General features: G+C 42.4%; 1 protein-coding gene across 3 annotated transcripts in view; it reads right to left on the reverse strand.

Moving 5' to 3' along the window:
* The window catches only part of FYN (FYN proto-oncogene, Src family tyrosine kinase), a 211908-nt gene that overhangs the window by 61555 nt on the left and 135896 nt on the right, over positions 1-14457 (reverse strand). The window contains exon 4 of one of the 3 annotated variants that reach the window (XM_081251239.1): positions 8632-8770. The exons of the other annotated variants lie outside the window; for them this stretch is intronic. The gene's annotated coding sequence lies outside the window, so the exon portion shown is untranslated. The remainder of the gene's footprint in view (positions 1-8631; positions 8771-14457) is intronic. 3 annotated transcript variants of the gene reach the window in all.

Here is a 14457-nt window from a genome sequence, read left to right on the forward strand (position 1 = left end):
ACTGATTTCACGGCCAGCACGTGGCGCCTCTACACTAGCCTTGCCTCCTGCTCCATGGAATCCTGGCTAGTCCACACAAGGGTGTGGGCGCGAGGGTAGGAGGTGTGGAGTGAGAGAGCTGTGGAGAAGACCCCTGACTCTGAAGAACCCAACCTCATGTGCATGGCTAACGAAGGCCCTGATTTCAGGGACTGGGCCCCACTGCCCCACATTCACAGCCCACCCCCTAAGACAGTGGGTTCTGCAGGGGTGCTGGGACCACGCCAGGTGTGGTGAGTCACCAGCTTCCTTGATGTGGTTTGGCATCTTAATGAAAGTTTAGCCAATGCCATTAAAGCAGCCCTTAGTTTCCTGATACTTCCTAGATGTGGTGGGGTATTTATATACACCACGAAGGAGTTAGCACTGGGTTCCTTGATGTAAAAGTGAGCTGTCCTACTGCACTGAAAACATGATGTGCTTTATATCATATAAACTTTCTGGAACACATTTACTGCATAAACTGAGCTATACGTGTAATGCTTCCTCCAAGCACAAAAATAACAGATTTCTACTCTTGGCGGAGCCCTGAGAGGAAGAGCCCCCCACAAACACAGGTGATAAAATATTATACCTTTGGGGTAAGAAGGCTGATGTAAAAGCAGGAGTATCTACAACGTAGACACTAGCCACATGCAACAATGGGAGAACCAGAGCCTATTTAAAAACCAAGTCAAAACATTGCTTCAGAAATAATAAGAAGTGGAGTTGGACCCATTTGATCATTTACACATGGCTTTGCAAAGACTCTCTGGAGGGTGAGGAGGATGGACCTTGTTCCATACCGCACAGCAAGGGAACCGAACTAATAGAAATCACTCTTAAAATGTCACATTACTTTAAGAAAAAGCCACATTCCTGGCACCTAGAATATTTGTTGGCTTCCACTCTCCGGCTTCTCCTGTTCAAATGACCCCCAGGCCGCAAGGCAGCAGCTCACACTCCGGCAGTTCTCTTTCCCTCTGTACAACTTTCCATTCCCCAATGCCCAGGGACCCACAAGCACCTAATAAAAAAGAAATGGAAGCATTGAACCCCAATGGTGAGATTTAACACTGCAGTCAACTAACTGCTGGAACCAGTCCCAAACCCAAGTGGGCAAATGAGGTTTTAATACCAAACTGTGGAAGTGCTCCAAAAGGAGCGAAGAACATTTTCTTCTTATATTCACTTCACTTTGGATGTCAAGGTTAAGAAAAGAGTGAAATGGTGATAAAAATAAAGATGTATTTTAACTGTCTATGCCAAGCAAAGGGTTCAGAGAGAATTAGGGCACTGATTGTTCTTCAGGCCTTCCCCCACCCCTTTCTGGACCTTAGAAAAGTTCCTTGTGGTTAGCATTTAAAAATTTTGTCTATTTTTATTGAGATATAATTCATATTCCATAAAATCACCCTCTTAAAGTACACAGTTTAGTGGTTTTTAATATATTTGCAAAGGAAACCATTACCACTATCTAATTCCAGAACATTTTCATCACCCCAAAAGAAACCTGTACCCATTAAGCAGTTACTTCCCATCACATTCTCAGCCTAGCCCCTGGCAACCACGAATCTACTTTGTCTCTGTGGATTTGCCTATTCTGAGTATCTTATTTTTAACATCTTTATTGGGGTATAATTGCTTTACAATGGTGTGTTAGTTTCTGCTTTATAACAAAGTGAATCAGTTATACATATACATAAGTCCCCATATCTCTTCCTTCTTGCGTCTCCCTCCCTCCCACCCTCCCTATCCCACCCCTCTAGGTGGTCACAAAGCACCGAGCTGATCTCCCTGTGCTATGCGGCTGCTTCCGACTAGCTATCCATTTTACGTTTGGTAGTGTACATATGTCCATGTCACTCTATCACTCTGTCCCGGCTTACCCTTCCCCCTCCCCATATCCTCAAGTCCATTCTCTAGTAGGTCTGGGTCTTTATTCTCGTCTTGCCCTAGGTTCTGCATGACCACTTTTTTTTTTTTCAGATTCCATATATATGTCTTAGCATATGGTATTTGTTATTCTCTTTCTGACTTACTTCACTCTGTATGACAGACTCTAGGTCCATACATCTCACTTCAAATAACTCTCTTTCGTTCCTTTTTATGGCTGAGTAATATTCCATTGTATATATGTGCCACATCTTCTTTATCCATTCAACTGTCGATGGACACTTAGGTTGCTTCCATGTCCTGGCTATTGTAAACAGAGCTGCAATGAACATATTGGTACATGATTCTTTTTGAATTATGGTTTTCTCAGGGTATATGCCCAGTAGTGGGATTGCTGGGTCATATGGTAGTTCTATTTGTAGTTTTTTAAGGAACCTCCATACTGTTCTCCATAGTGGCTGTATCAATTCACATTCCCACCAACAGTGCAAGAGGGTTCCCTTTTCTCCACACCCTCTCCAGCATTTATTGTTTCTAGATTTTTGATGATGGCCATTCTGACCGGTGTGAGATGATATCTCAATGTAGTTTTGATTTGCATTTCTCTAATGATTAATGATCTTGAGCATTCTTTCATGTGTTTGTTGGCAATCTGTATATCTTCTTTGGAGAAATGTCTGTTTAGGTCTTCTGCCCATTTTTGGATTGGGTTGTTTGTTTTTTTGTTATTGAGCTGCATGAGCTGCTTGTATATTTTGGAGATTAATCCTTTGTCAGTTGCTTCGTTTGCAAATATTTTCTCCCATTCTGAGGTTGTCTTCTCATCTTGTTTAAGGTTTCCTTTGCTGTGCAACAGCTTTTAAGTTTCATTAGGTCCCATTTGTTTATTTTTGTTTTTATTTCCATTTCTCTAGGACGTGGGTCAAACAGGATCTTGCTGTGATTTATGTCATAGAGTGTTCTGCCTATGTTTTCCTCTAAGAGTTTGATAGTGTCTGGCCTTACATTTAGGTCTTTAATCCATCTTGAGTTTATTTTTGTGTATGGTGTTAGGGAGTGATCTAATCTCATACTTTTACATGTAGCTGTCCAGTTTTCCCAGCACCACTTACTGAAGAGGCTGTCTTTTCTCCACTGTATATTCTTGCTTCCTTTATCAAAGATAAGGTTACTATATGTGTGTGGGTTTATCACTGGGCTTTCTATCTTGTTCCATTGATTTATATTTCTGTTTTTGTGCCAGTACCATACTGTCTTGATTACTGTAGCTTTGTAGTATAGTCTGAAGTCAGGGAGCCTGATTCCTCCAGCTCTGTTTTTCTTTCTCAAGACTGCTTTGGCTATTTGGGGTCTTTTGTGCTTCCATACAAATTGTGAAATTTTTTGTTCTAGTTCTGTGAAAAATGCCAGTGGTAGTTTGATAGGGATTGCCTTCAATCTGTAGATTGCTTTGGGTAGTAGAGTCATTTTCACAATGTTGATTCTTCCAATCCAAGAACATGGTATATCTCTGCACCTGTTTGTATCATCTTTAATTTCTTTCATCACTGTCTTATAATTTTCTGCACACAGGTCCTTTGTCTCCTTAGGTAAGTTTATTCCTAGATATTTTATTCTTTTTGTTGCAATGGTAAATGGGAGTGTTTTCTTAATTCAAGTTTCAGATTTTTCATCATTAGTGTACAGGAATGCTAGAGATTTCTGTGCATTAATTTTGTATCTGCTACTTTACCAAATTCATTGATTAGCTCTAGTAGTTTTCTGGTAGCATCTTTAGGTTTCTCTATGTATAGTATCATGTCATCTACAAACAGCGACAGCTTTACTTCTTTCCCAATTTGGATTCCTTTTCTTTCTTTTTCTTCTCTGATTGCTGTGGCTAAAACTTCCAAAACTATGTTGAATAATAGTGGTGAGAGTCGGCAACCTTGTCTTGTTCCTGATCTTAGTGGAAATGCTTTCAGTTTTTCACCATTGAGGACGATGCTGGGTGTGGGTTTGTCATATATGGCCTTTATTATGTTGAGGAATGTTCCCTCTATGCCTACTTTCTGGAGGGTTTTTATCTAAATGGGTGTTGAATTTTGTCGAAAGCTTTCTCTGCATCGATTGAGATGATCATATCGTTTCTCTCCTTCAATTTGTTAATATGGTGTATCACACTGATTGATTTGCATATATTGAAGAATCCTTGAATTCCTGGGATAAACCCCACTTGATCATGGTGTATGATCCTTTTAATGTGCTGTTGGATTCTGTTTGCTAGTATTTTGTTGAGGATTTTTGCATCTATGCTCATCAGTGATAATGGACTCTAGTTTTCTTTCCTTGTGAGATCTTTGTCTGGTTTTGGTATCAGGGTGATGGTGGCCTTGTAGAATGAGTTTGGGAGTGTTCCTCCCTCTGCTATATTTTTGGAAGAGTTTGAGAAGGATAGGTGTTAGCTCTTCTCTAAATGTTTGATAGAATTCGCCTGTGAAGCCATCTGGTCCTGGGCTTTTGTTTGTTGGAAGATTTTTAATCACAGTTTCAATTTCAGTGCTTGTGATTGGTCTGTTCATATTTTCTATTTCTTCCCGGTTCAGTCTTGGCAGGTTGTGCATTTCTAAGAATTTGTCCATTTCTTCCAGGTTGTCCATTTTATTGGCATAGAGTTGCTTGTAGTAATCTCTCATGATCCTTTGTATTTCTGCAGTGTCAATTGTTACTTCTCCTTTTTCATTTCTAATTCTATTGATTTGAGTCTTCTCCCTTTTTTTCTTGATGAGTCTGGCTAATGGTTTATCAATTTTGTTTATCTTCTCAAAGAATCAGCTTCTAGTTTTATTGATCTTTGCTATAATTTCCTCCATTTCTTTTTCATTTATTTCTGATCTGATCTTTATGATTTCTTTCCTTTTGTTAACTTTGGGTTATTTTTGTTCTTCTTTCTCTAATTGCTATAAGTGTAAGCTTAGGTTGTTTATTCGAGATGTTTCTTGTTTCTTAAGGTAGGATTGTATTGCTATAAACTTCCCTCTGAGAACTGCTTTTGCTGCATCCCATAGGTTTGGGGTCATCGTGTTTTCATTGTCATTTGTTTCTAGGTATTTTTTTATTTCCTCTTTGATTTCTTCAGTGATCTCTTGGTTATTAAGTAGTGTGTTGTTTAGCCTCCATGTGTTGTATTTCTTACAGATTTTTTTCCTGTAATTGATATCTAGTCTCATAGCGTTGTGGTCAGAAAAGACACTTGATACAATTTCAATTTCTTAAACTTACCAAGGCTTGATTTGTGACCCAAGATATGATCCTGGAGAATGTTCCTTGAGCACTTGAGAAGAATGTGTATTCTGTTGATTTTGGATGGAATGTCCTATAATCATCAATTAAGTCCATATTGTTTAATGTATCATTTAAAGCTTGTGTTTCCTTATTTATTTTCATTTTGGAAGATCTGTCCATTGGTGAAAGTGGGGTGTTAAAGTCCCTTACTATGATTGTGTTCCTGTTGATTTCCCCTTTTATGGCTGTTAGTATTTGCCTTATGTATTGAGGTGCTCCTATGTTGGGTGCATAAATATTTACAATTGTTATATCTTTTTCTTGGATTGATCCCTTGATCATTATGTAGTGTCCTTCTTTGTCTCTTGTAATAGTCTTTGTTTTAAAGTCTATTTTGTCTGATATGACAATTGCTACTCCAGCTTTCTTTTGGTTTCCATTTGCATGGAATATCTTTTTCTATCCCCTCACTTTCAGTCTGTATGTATCCCTAGATCTGAAGTGGGTCTCTTGTAGACAGCATATATACAGGTCTTGTTTCTGTATCCATTCAGTCAATCTATGTCTTTTGGTTGGAGCATTTAATCCATTTACATTTAAGGTAATTATCGATATATATGTTCATATTACCATTTTCTTAATTGTTTTGGGTTTGTTATTGTAGGTCTCTTCCTTCTCTTGTGTTTCCTGCCTAGAGAAGTTCCTTTAGCATTTGTTGTAAAGCTGGTTTGTGGTGCTGAATTCTCGTAGCTTTTGCTTATCTGTAAAGGTTTTAATTTCTCCGTCAAATTTGAATAAGATCCTTGCTGGGCAGAATAATCTTGGTTGTAGGTTTTTCTCCTTCATCACTTTCAATATGTCCTGCCACTCCCTTCTGGCTTGCAGAGTTTCTGCTGAATGATCAGCTGTTAACCTTATGGGGATTCCCTTGTGTGTTATTTGTTGTTTTTCCCTTGCTGCTTTTAATATGTTTTCTTTGTATTTAATTTTTGATAGTTTGATTAATATGTGTCTTGGCGTGTTTCTGCTTGGCTTTATCCTGTATGAGACTCTCTGAGCTTCCTGGACTTGATTAACTATTTCCTTTACTATTTAAGGAAGTGTTCAACTATAATCTCTTCAAATATTTTCTCAGTCCCTTTCTTTTTCTCTTCTTTTTCTGGGACCCCTAAAATTCAAATGTTGGTGCGTTTAATGTTGTCCCAGAGGTCTCTGAGACTGTCCTCCATTCTTTTCATTCTTTTTTCTTTATTCTGCTCTGCAGTAGTTATTTCCACTATTTTATCTTCCACGTCACTTATCCGTTCTTCTGCCTCAGTTACTGTGCTACTGATCCCTTCTAGAGAATTTTTAATTTCATTTATTGTGTTGTTCACCACTGTTTGCTCTTTAGTTCTTCTAGATCCTTGTTAAAACGTTTCTTGTATTTTCTCCATTCTATTTACAAGATTTTGGATCATCTTTACTATCATTATTCTGAATTCTTTTTCAGGTAGATTGCCTATTTCCTCTTCATTTGTTAGGTCTGGTGGGTTTTTGCCTTGCTTCTTCATCTGCTGTGTGTTTCTGTGTCTTCTCATTTTGCTTAACTTACTGTGTTTGGGGTCTCCTTTTCACAGGCTGCAGGTTTGTAGTTCCCGTTGTTTTTGGTGTCTGTCCCTAGTGACTATGGTTGGTTCAGTGGGTTGTGTAGGCTTCCTGGTGCAGGGGACTAGTGCCTGTGTTCTGGTGGATGAGGCTGGATCTTGTCTTTCTGGTGGGCAGGTCCACGTCTGGTGGTGTGTTTTGGGGTGTCTGTGGCCTTATTATGATTTTAGGCAGCCTCTCTGCTAATGGATGGGGTTGTGTTCCTGTCTTGCTAGTTGTTTGGCATAGGGTGTCCAGCACTGTAGCTTGCTGGTCGTTGAGTGGAGCTGGGTCTTGGTGTTGAGATGGAGATCTCTCGGAGATTTTCACTGTTTGATATTACGTGGAGCTGGGAGGTCTCTTGTGGACCAGTGTCCTGAACTTGGCTCTCCCACCTCAGAGGCACAGCCCTGATGCCTGTTGGAGCACCAAGAGCCTGTCATCCACACAGCTCAGAATAAAAGGGAGAAAAGAGAAAAGAAAGAAAGAAAGAAAGAAAGAGAGGGAGGGAAGGAGGGAGGGAGAGAGGGAGGGAGGGAGGAAGGAAGAAGATAAAATAAAATAAAATGTTATTAAAATAAAAAATAATTAAGAAAATATTTTAAAAGTAAACAAAACAAAACAAAACCGGACACACAGAACCCTAGGACAAATGGTAAAAGCAAAGCTATGCAGGCAAAATGACACACAGAAGCATACACATACACACTCACAAAAAGAGAAAAAGGGAAAAAAATATATATATCATTGTTCCCAAAGTCCACCTCCTCAATTTGGGATGATTCGCCGTCTATTCAGGTATTCCACAGATGCAGGGTACATCAGGTTGACTGTGGAGATTTAATCCGCTGCTCCTGAGGCTGCTGGCAGAAATTTCCCTTTCTCTTCTTTGTTCACACAGCTCCCGGGGTTCAGCTTTGGATTTGGCCCCGCCTCTGCGTGTAGGTCGCCTGAGGGCGTCTGTTCTTTGCTCAGACAGGACGGGGTTAAAGGAGCAGCTGATTTGGGGGCTCTGGCTCACTCAGGCCGGGGGGGAGGGAGGGGCACGGAATGTGGGGTGAGCCTGCGGCGGCAGAGGCCGACATGACGTTGCACCAGCTTCAGTCGCGCCGTGCGTTCTCCCGGGGAGTTGTCCCTGGATCACGGGACTCTGGCAGTGGCGGGCTGCACAGGCTCCCGGGAGGGGAGGTGTGGAGAGTGACCTGTGCTTGCACACAGGCTTCTTGGTGGCGGCAGCAGCAGCCTTAGCGTCTCATGCCCGTCTCTGGGGTCCGTGCTGTTAGCCACGGCTCGTGCCCGTCTCTGGAGCTCGTTTAAGCCGCGCTCTTAATCCCCTCTCCTTGCGCCCCAGGAAACAAAGAGGCAAGAAAAAGTCTCTTGTCTCTTCGGCAGCTCTAGATTTTTCCCGGATTCCCTCCTGGCCAGCCGTGGCGCACTAACCCCTTCAGACTGTGTTCACGCTGCCAACCCTAGTCCTCTCCCTGGGATCCGACCTCTGAAACCTGAGCCTCAGCTCCCAGCCTCCGCCCGCCCCGGCGGGTGAGCAGACAAGCCTCTCGGGCTGGTGAGTGCCGGCTGGCACCGATCCTCTGTGCGGGAACCTCTCCGCTTTGCCCACCGCACCCCTGTTGCTGTGCTCTCCTCCGCGGCTCCGAAGCTTCCCCCCTCCACCACCCACAGTCTCCGCCCGCGACGGGGCTTCTAGTGTGTGGAAACCTTTCCTCCTTCACAGCTCCCTCCCATTGGTGCAGGTCCCATCCCTATTCTTTTGTCTCTGTTTATTCTTTTTTCTTTTGCCCTACCCAGGTACGTGGGGGAGTTTCTTGCCTTTTGGGAGGTCTGAGGTCTTCTGCCAGCGTTCAGTGGGTGTTCTGTAGGAGTCGTTCCACATGCACATGTATTTCTGATGTATCTGTGGGGAGGAAGGTGATCTCCACGTCTTACTCTTCCGCCATCTTGAAGCTCCCTGAGTATTTTACATAAATGGAATCATGTAATACATGGCTTTTTTGACTGGCTACTTTTGCTTGGCATAACATTTTCAGGATTCGTTCAGTTTGTAGCATGACTTAGTACTTCATTCCTTTTTATGGCTGAAAAGTATTCCATTGAATGGATATATCACTTATTGCTTACCAATCATCAGCTGATAGACATGTGGTTTGTTTCCACTTCTTGGCTATTATGAATAGTGCTGCTGTAAACATTCATGAACAAGCTTTTGTGTGGACATATGCTTTTAATTCTCTTGGGTTAACATTTTAACATATAAGGAACTTATATAGATAAGAAAACTCTAAGATTTGGTAAATGGGAAAGCATGTGAATTGGCAATGTAAAAAACAGCTTGTGAAATATTCTTCCCTTCAGTGGAAAGAAACACAATTTAGATTAGTGAGATACTTTCACTTCTAAACTAACAACATTTTAAAAAGATGTTTGCCCAATAGTGATGACTATTCTCATACACTGCTGATAGAAGCAGGAATTAACGTACAACTTTTTGTAAACCAACTTCAATATTATCAAAAAATCTTAAAAATGGGTCTGCTCTTTAACGTCTAAATCTGTGCTAGAGAGAGACTTAAAAAAAAAAAGACACATGAAGAGATCCTATGAAGTGTTATTTATAATTTGAAAAATTATAAATATGCTAATTATTTAACAAGAAGGCAATGGCTAAGCATATTGTAAGGCCATAATGTAAAGTTAAGCACAAGTTGAAACTTATACTTACAAAAATTTATTAGTAATATGGAAAATAATATTTTTCATTAATATTATAATTAATGGAAAATATTATAATATTTTCCTGTTATACTAAGAAGGATCACATGATTGCGAGTATATAACAAATGCCTAGCGAATTCTTTGGAAGGAAAGATACCAAGATGCTTGCTGGTGGTATGTAGGGGATAATGCTATGAATGATGTTCTTCCTTCTCTGTTTCTTTATTTCTCAGATTTTCTATACTGAATCCACCAGTTTTAAAAATGAGACTAAATCACCTTTACTTGTTAGTAAGAAAGGTCCTTTTAATCTTATCAATTACTGACTTAATTTGTATATAAGTTGGAATTTGTATATAAGTTGGTAACAACCATACAATGATGAAGTATGCATTGTGAACTGAAAACTTAAGAGAGGTAGAGAAAGTGATTGATTCTCAAGCCTGTTAAGAGGCAACCTCTCCTTCCAGAAAGTGTCAAGATAAGAGGTACCAAAGGACAGAGGGACTTCTGAGTGTGTTTTCATCACATCTGTGCTGGGAAGTAGGCAGTGAGGGAGCAGAGCTGAGAGTGGGTGGTGAAAGCACATAGAACCCCCGTAAAAACCTAATTAGGGGCATAGATTAAGCAGAGCTGTGATATATAATCAACTCAGAGGACCATGTAGGTGGCAAGTGGCAGAATCTGGGAGAGTAGAATCAGGAGTGGGGTGGCTGGGTTAGTGGGTTCTTGAGAAATCTCTGGGCCCCACGTTCCTGGGTACCTGGGGAAACCCAGTAAACGCAGGATGACAGTACTCGTTCAGGTCACCCTTGAAACCCAACCAAGGAGCTCTGGTTACTGAGGACCTCTCTGTAAGTGAGGGCCTGAAGACCCCACATTGGCACGACTCTGAGAAGGGGTGGAGGATGAAGCAAACTACTGTTGTTCTTCGGATGCCTGTTACAGGCAAAGCGACTCGTTGATTAGGGCACCAGGCAGAAAAATTCTGTATTTTGCTCTCACTTTTCATCTTGTTGCCTTCACCCTTTCCTTTTGGGATGTTCAGCCTGGCCTTCTGATGCTTTGACTTTTGAGCCACAATCCCTAGAATCTGGGGCAATCCAAGCGGGGCATGGAATAGTAACCAGCATTGGTTTATTCAACCTGAAGTTTTTCAGAAACACAAAAGATGCAACAAAGATGTTTCTTCCTAATGTAGATCTTTAGAGTTAAGCCTCTTTCCACTCTCCTTGGCTCTGTTCTATAAAAACAACCACAGGAAAACAAAAATAAAAACAAAAATGTGGGCTTCTATTCGTGAACCACCAAAGAGAAACGGGAAAGTCAGTGTCACATCTGGGCCAGAGAGGCAGAGACTGGGTTTCTGGGCTTAAAAGGCCAAGGGCCCAAGGGTCAGCTGTCACCTGGCGGAGCCACAAGAAGACACATTAGCACAAAGCGGCTGTTTGAACAGGAGTCATCAACACCCCCTCCCCACCAACGCAGAGAATGAAAGCCAAGGGGGTTCACTCTCCAAGGCCGGACAAAACCCAGCTCTGCCAATCTTTCCAGTCTCTACAGAGGTTCCTTGCCAGATGATTCTGCAAATGTGGCCTCCTCCTTTAAAAAAACAGTGAATTCTTTTTTCCTTTAATTGACCAGTTCCAGCCAAGAAGATCCATTCCTTTAAAGAAACAGAATGGACTTTGAATAAGCATATTTTTGTTCTTCTTTTTGCCCTTGAGCTCATGTTTGTGTTGACCGCGCCTCCCCTTTCCACCGATTACTTATCTGGTTATGAAGTCAGAGCCCATCAAAATCTACTGCCCTGAGAATTTGGTGTTGGGGCCATTTGCATTGTTTTTGGAACTGAGGCTGACGCCTTTTCTTTGAAGAAGGACATGAAGCCTGGTCCCTCCTCCCCTGGATCTTTATGTTGGCACTTTCTCAAGTTGCAAGGAATCAGCGACACCAGCAGTCATAACTTTTGCATCCCTTGCAGTGGTTTAGAATTTCAAAGCTTCTCGGCAGCTGTTTTGGTGTGAATGCTGATAAAGTAGCTGTCAGAAAACTGACCCCTCTCTAATTCCTCAACCGGGACAAGGAACAACTGTGACAGTGATGACGGGAACAAAGGGAGCAGAGAGGCCAACCGCCTCTAGGCAGCCTCCTCCTACCACCTCCTCGCCTAAAGGAAATGAGGACAGTCTCTGACTTCCCTTAAGTTTACATTCCTTACCCCTGGTGAGCCCAGGCTGGTTGATTATGTGGTACCTGCTTCAGTGAAGCCTTCTCAAGAGGTCTCACTCATGAACACAAGTTGAGTACCAACACAGACACAAGGAAATTAAAGGAGGGAGATAACAAGCAGGAAGAGAACACGGAATCCACTGAAGGCAGTCAGTGATGCTTTCCCCAGCAGCCATAAAAACAGTATTTGGGATGACAAATTGTGGCCACTTTATATGGGAGGAACATGGGTTATGTGGGCTAGATCACTCGTTGATGACCTACTTGGCAGGTGAAATCCAGTCAGATGTATGTTAACAAATCCAAAAAGGGAAGACTTAGTTTATATACCAGCAAACATTTTATAAACACTATTATAAAATGTATGGTAAAGCAATTCAATAGTGACTTTTTGCTTGGCATATACATGAGGCAGATTATGATTTTTCTCAGTGTTGTCTTGCAGAGTACTTGAACTTGAGGTTATCTCCTTAATGATGACAGCACAGCTGTTTATCTTCCCTTTTTCTGAGAGCTTGCAGGATTCTGGTGTCAGATAGGGTTGCCCTAGGCCTGAAGGGACAGAGGCCCAAATCTACATGACGGAAAATAAATGAGGAGAAGTATCCTACTGACAGGATAAAAGCTGGTGGGGGTGTGGCAGACGTCTAGCTGTGCCACCAAATCCACCCCACTTCTTCCACAGTAACAGAGTTTTAGGCTGAAGACTAAAATGTTCAGACTCCCTTGCAGCTATGTGTGGCCATGTCACTTAATTCTGGCCAGTTGGTTGACAGTGGATGCTATATACTCAACTCTTGCATTCCTTAAGAAAGAGTGGGTTGCCCTCCATTGTCTTTCCCACTTCCTGTGGGCTGGAAAGTGGATGTGGTGCCGGTAAACTGGCATTAACCAGGCAGAGGATGGCAACCCACCAGGGAATGGCAGGGCAGTAGGACAGAAGGAACCTGGGCCCTGGATGGCTTTGTGGAGCACAGCTTCAACCACCCTAAAGCTCTGATCTTGAGTGTAACATGAGAGAGGCATGAATATCCATCCTGTGTGAGCCACTAATTTTCTGGGGGAAGTGAGACGGAGTCTTCTTGTTGTAACAGGTGGCCTGTACCCCAACACAAGGAGGAAGTAAATCTAACATAGAGGTAAAGGGAGGCTCTGTTGAATACTTGTTTGCTTTTGCCCCAGACTCTAAAGCCAGTAAGAGCTTCTGACCTCCTTTGATACTGACAGTTAAACTTGGATTAAGGCAGGTTAGTAGGATAACAACCAAAATGAATTGTAACGGTAGCTACCATTTATTAATAACTTATTTTCTTCCTGGTACTTCACATATGGTATTTCATTCAATCTGCAGAACAACCTTGAAAGGGTATTTCACAGTAAGGAAGCTTGGGCTCACAGAAGTTAAGTAACTTTCCCAGAGTCACCCAGTCAGTAGGACCTGGATCTAATTACCCCATGTTGCCTTTTGAGAAGCACGCTCTGTTCCTCATTAAAAGACAGATTTACTGATGTGACAGGAGCTGGGCACTGCCTTGTCCTACAGGTTTTTTGTTTTGTTTTTTTTCCCACTATGGCTTAAAGTGCTCTTTAAGTGCGCTTTTCTTCAAGTGATCTAGCTTAGGACTGGTTCCCTAGTCTCCAGGGTGTCTTGGTCCTGGAACACCAGGCCCCTGGTTCAGGGAAGGTCTGGAAGCAGTGGCATAGCCTGGGACAAGGCTGCTGAGTAGCCATGTGGTGTGGAGCACGTCACTCCAACACTGTGGAGCCCGGTTTCCTCATCAGTCGAGCAAGGCTTTGACAAGCAGCTGTCAGGGTTCATACCAAGCCTAACATTCCTGAAGGAGCCCAGAGCCCTCCTGCACACATTCAGGCAGAACCGAGCCCCCAGACAGGCCCAGCACAGCTCTTCACTCTCCTCAGCCCTAGGCTGAATCTTATCAATGATGGGGACTCACAGAGGGACCTCACCACGTGGTCAGGTTTGTCTATAAATGCTCAGATGTCCCCCTGCCATGGCCAGAGCCTGCAGCATAAATATGCATATTATGAGAGTTTTACTGATGTAATAGGAGCTGGGCATTGCTATGTCCTATAGTTTTTATTTTATTTTTTACACTATGGCTTAAAGTACTCTTTCTTACTGTGGTTTTCAGAAGACCCGACTATGTCCTCCTTTGTTGCTAAAATGAAGAGTAACTCATGATCTGGCTCAAGCAGCTCAGGCACTGATGCCCTGCTTTGGTCTTAACCCACCTCCTCCCTTGCCACACAGCAGCTCCATTTCTCTCTGGCTCTACCCTAGGGTTGCTAAGTACAGCTGTTCTCTTCCTGAGCTGCTGAAGATGAAGCTAAGAAGAAAACAGAAATAAGAACAAAACTTCTCCCATCCTCCCAAACAAAAGTTACTCAGAAATCACCCTAGTAACAAATCACCAGTTTTCAGCTGTTTCCTCTCCCTTGCATTCTTGTCGCTCTGCGCACATCCTTTTATTTACATTCAGCCCTACCTCCAGCCTTTGTTCAGCAAACACATTCTGATCTTCCTTAAGTGACAGTCACTGTGCCAAGCGCTGTGGAGATAGAGTCAAGTAAATAAGGCCCTGCCTTCGAGGAGCTTATATATACTTAGGAGGGAGATAAGCAAGTGAATCAAGGACTGGGTTGGGGAGAGAGTGCGGGCAGAGCCCGAAA

Source organism: Mesoplodon bidens, assembly GCF_964165515.1.
Source record: "Mesoplodon bidens genome assembly, chromosome: 12".
Taxonomy (NCBI): Eukaryota; Metazoa; Chordata; class Mammalia; order Artiodactyla; family Ziphiidae; genus Mesoplodon; species Mesoplodon bidens.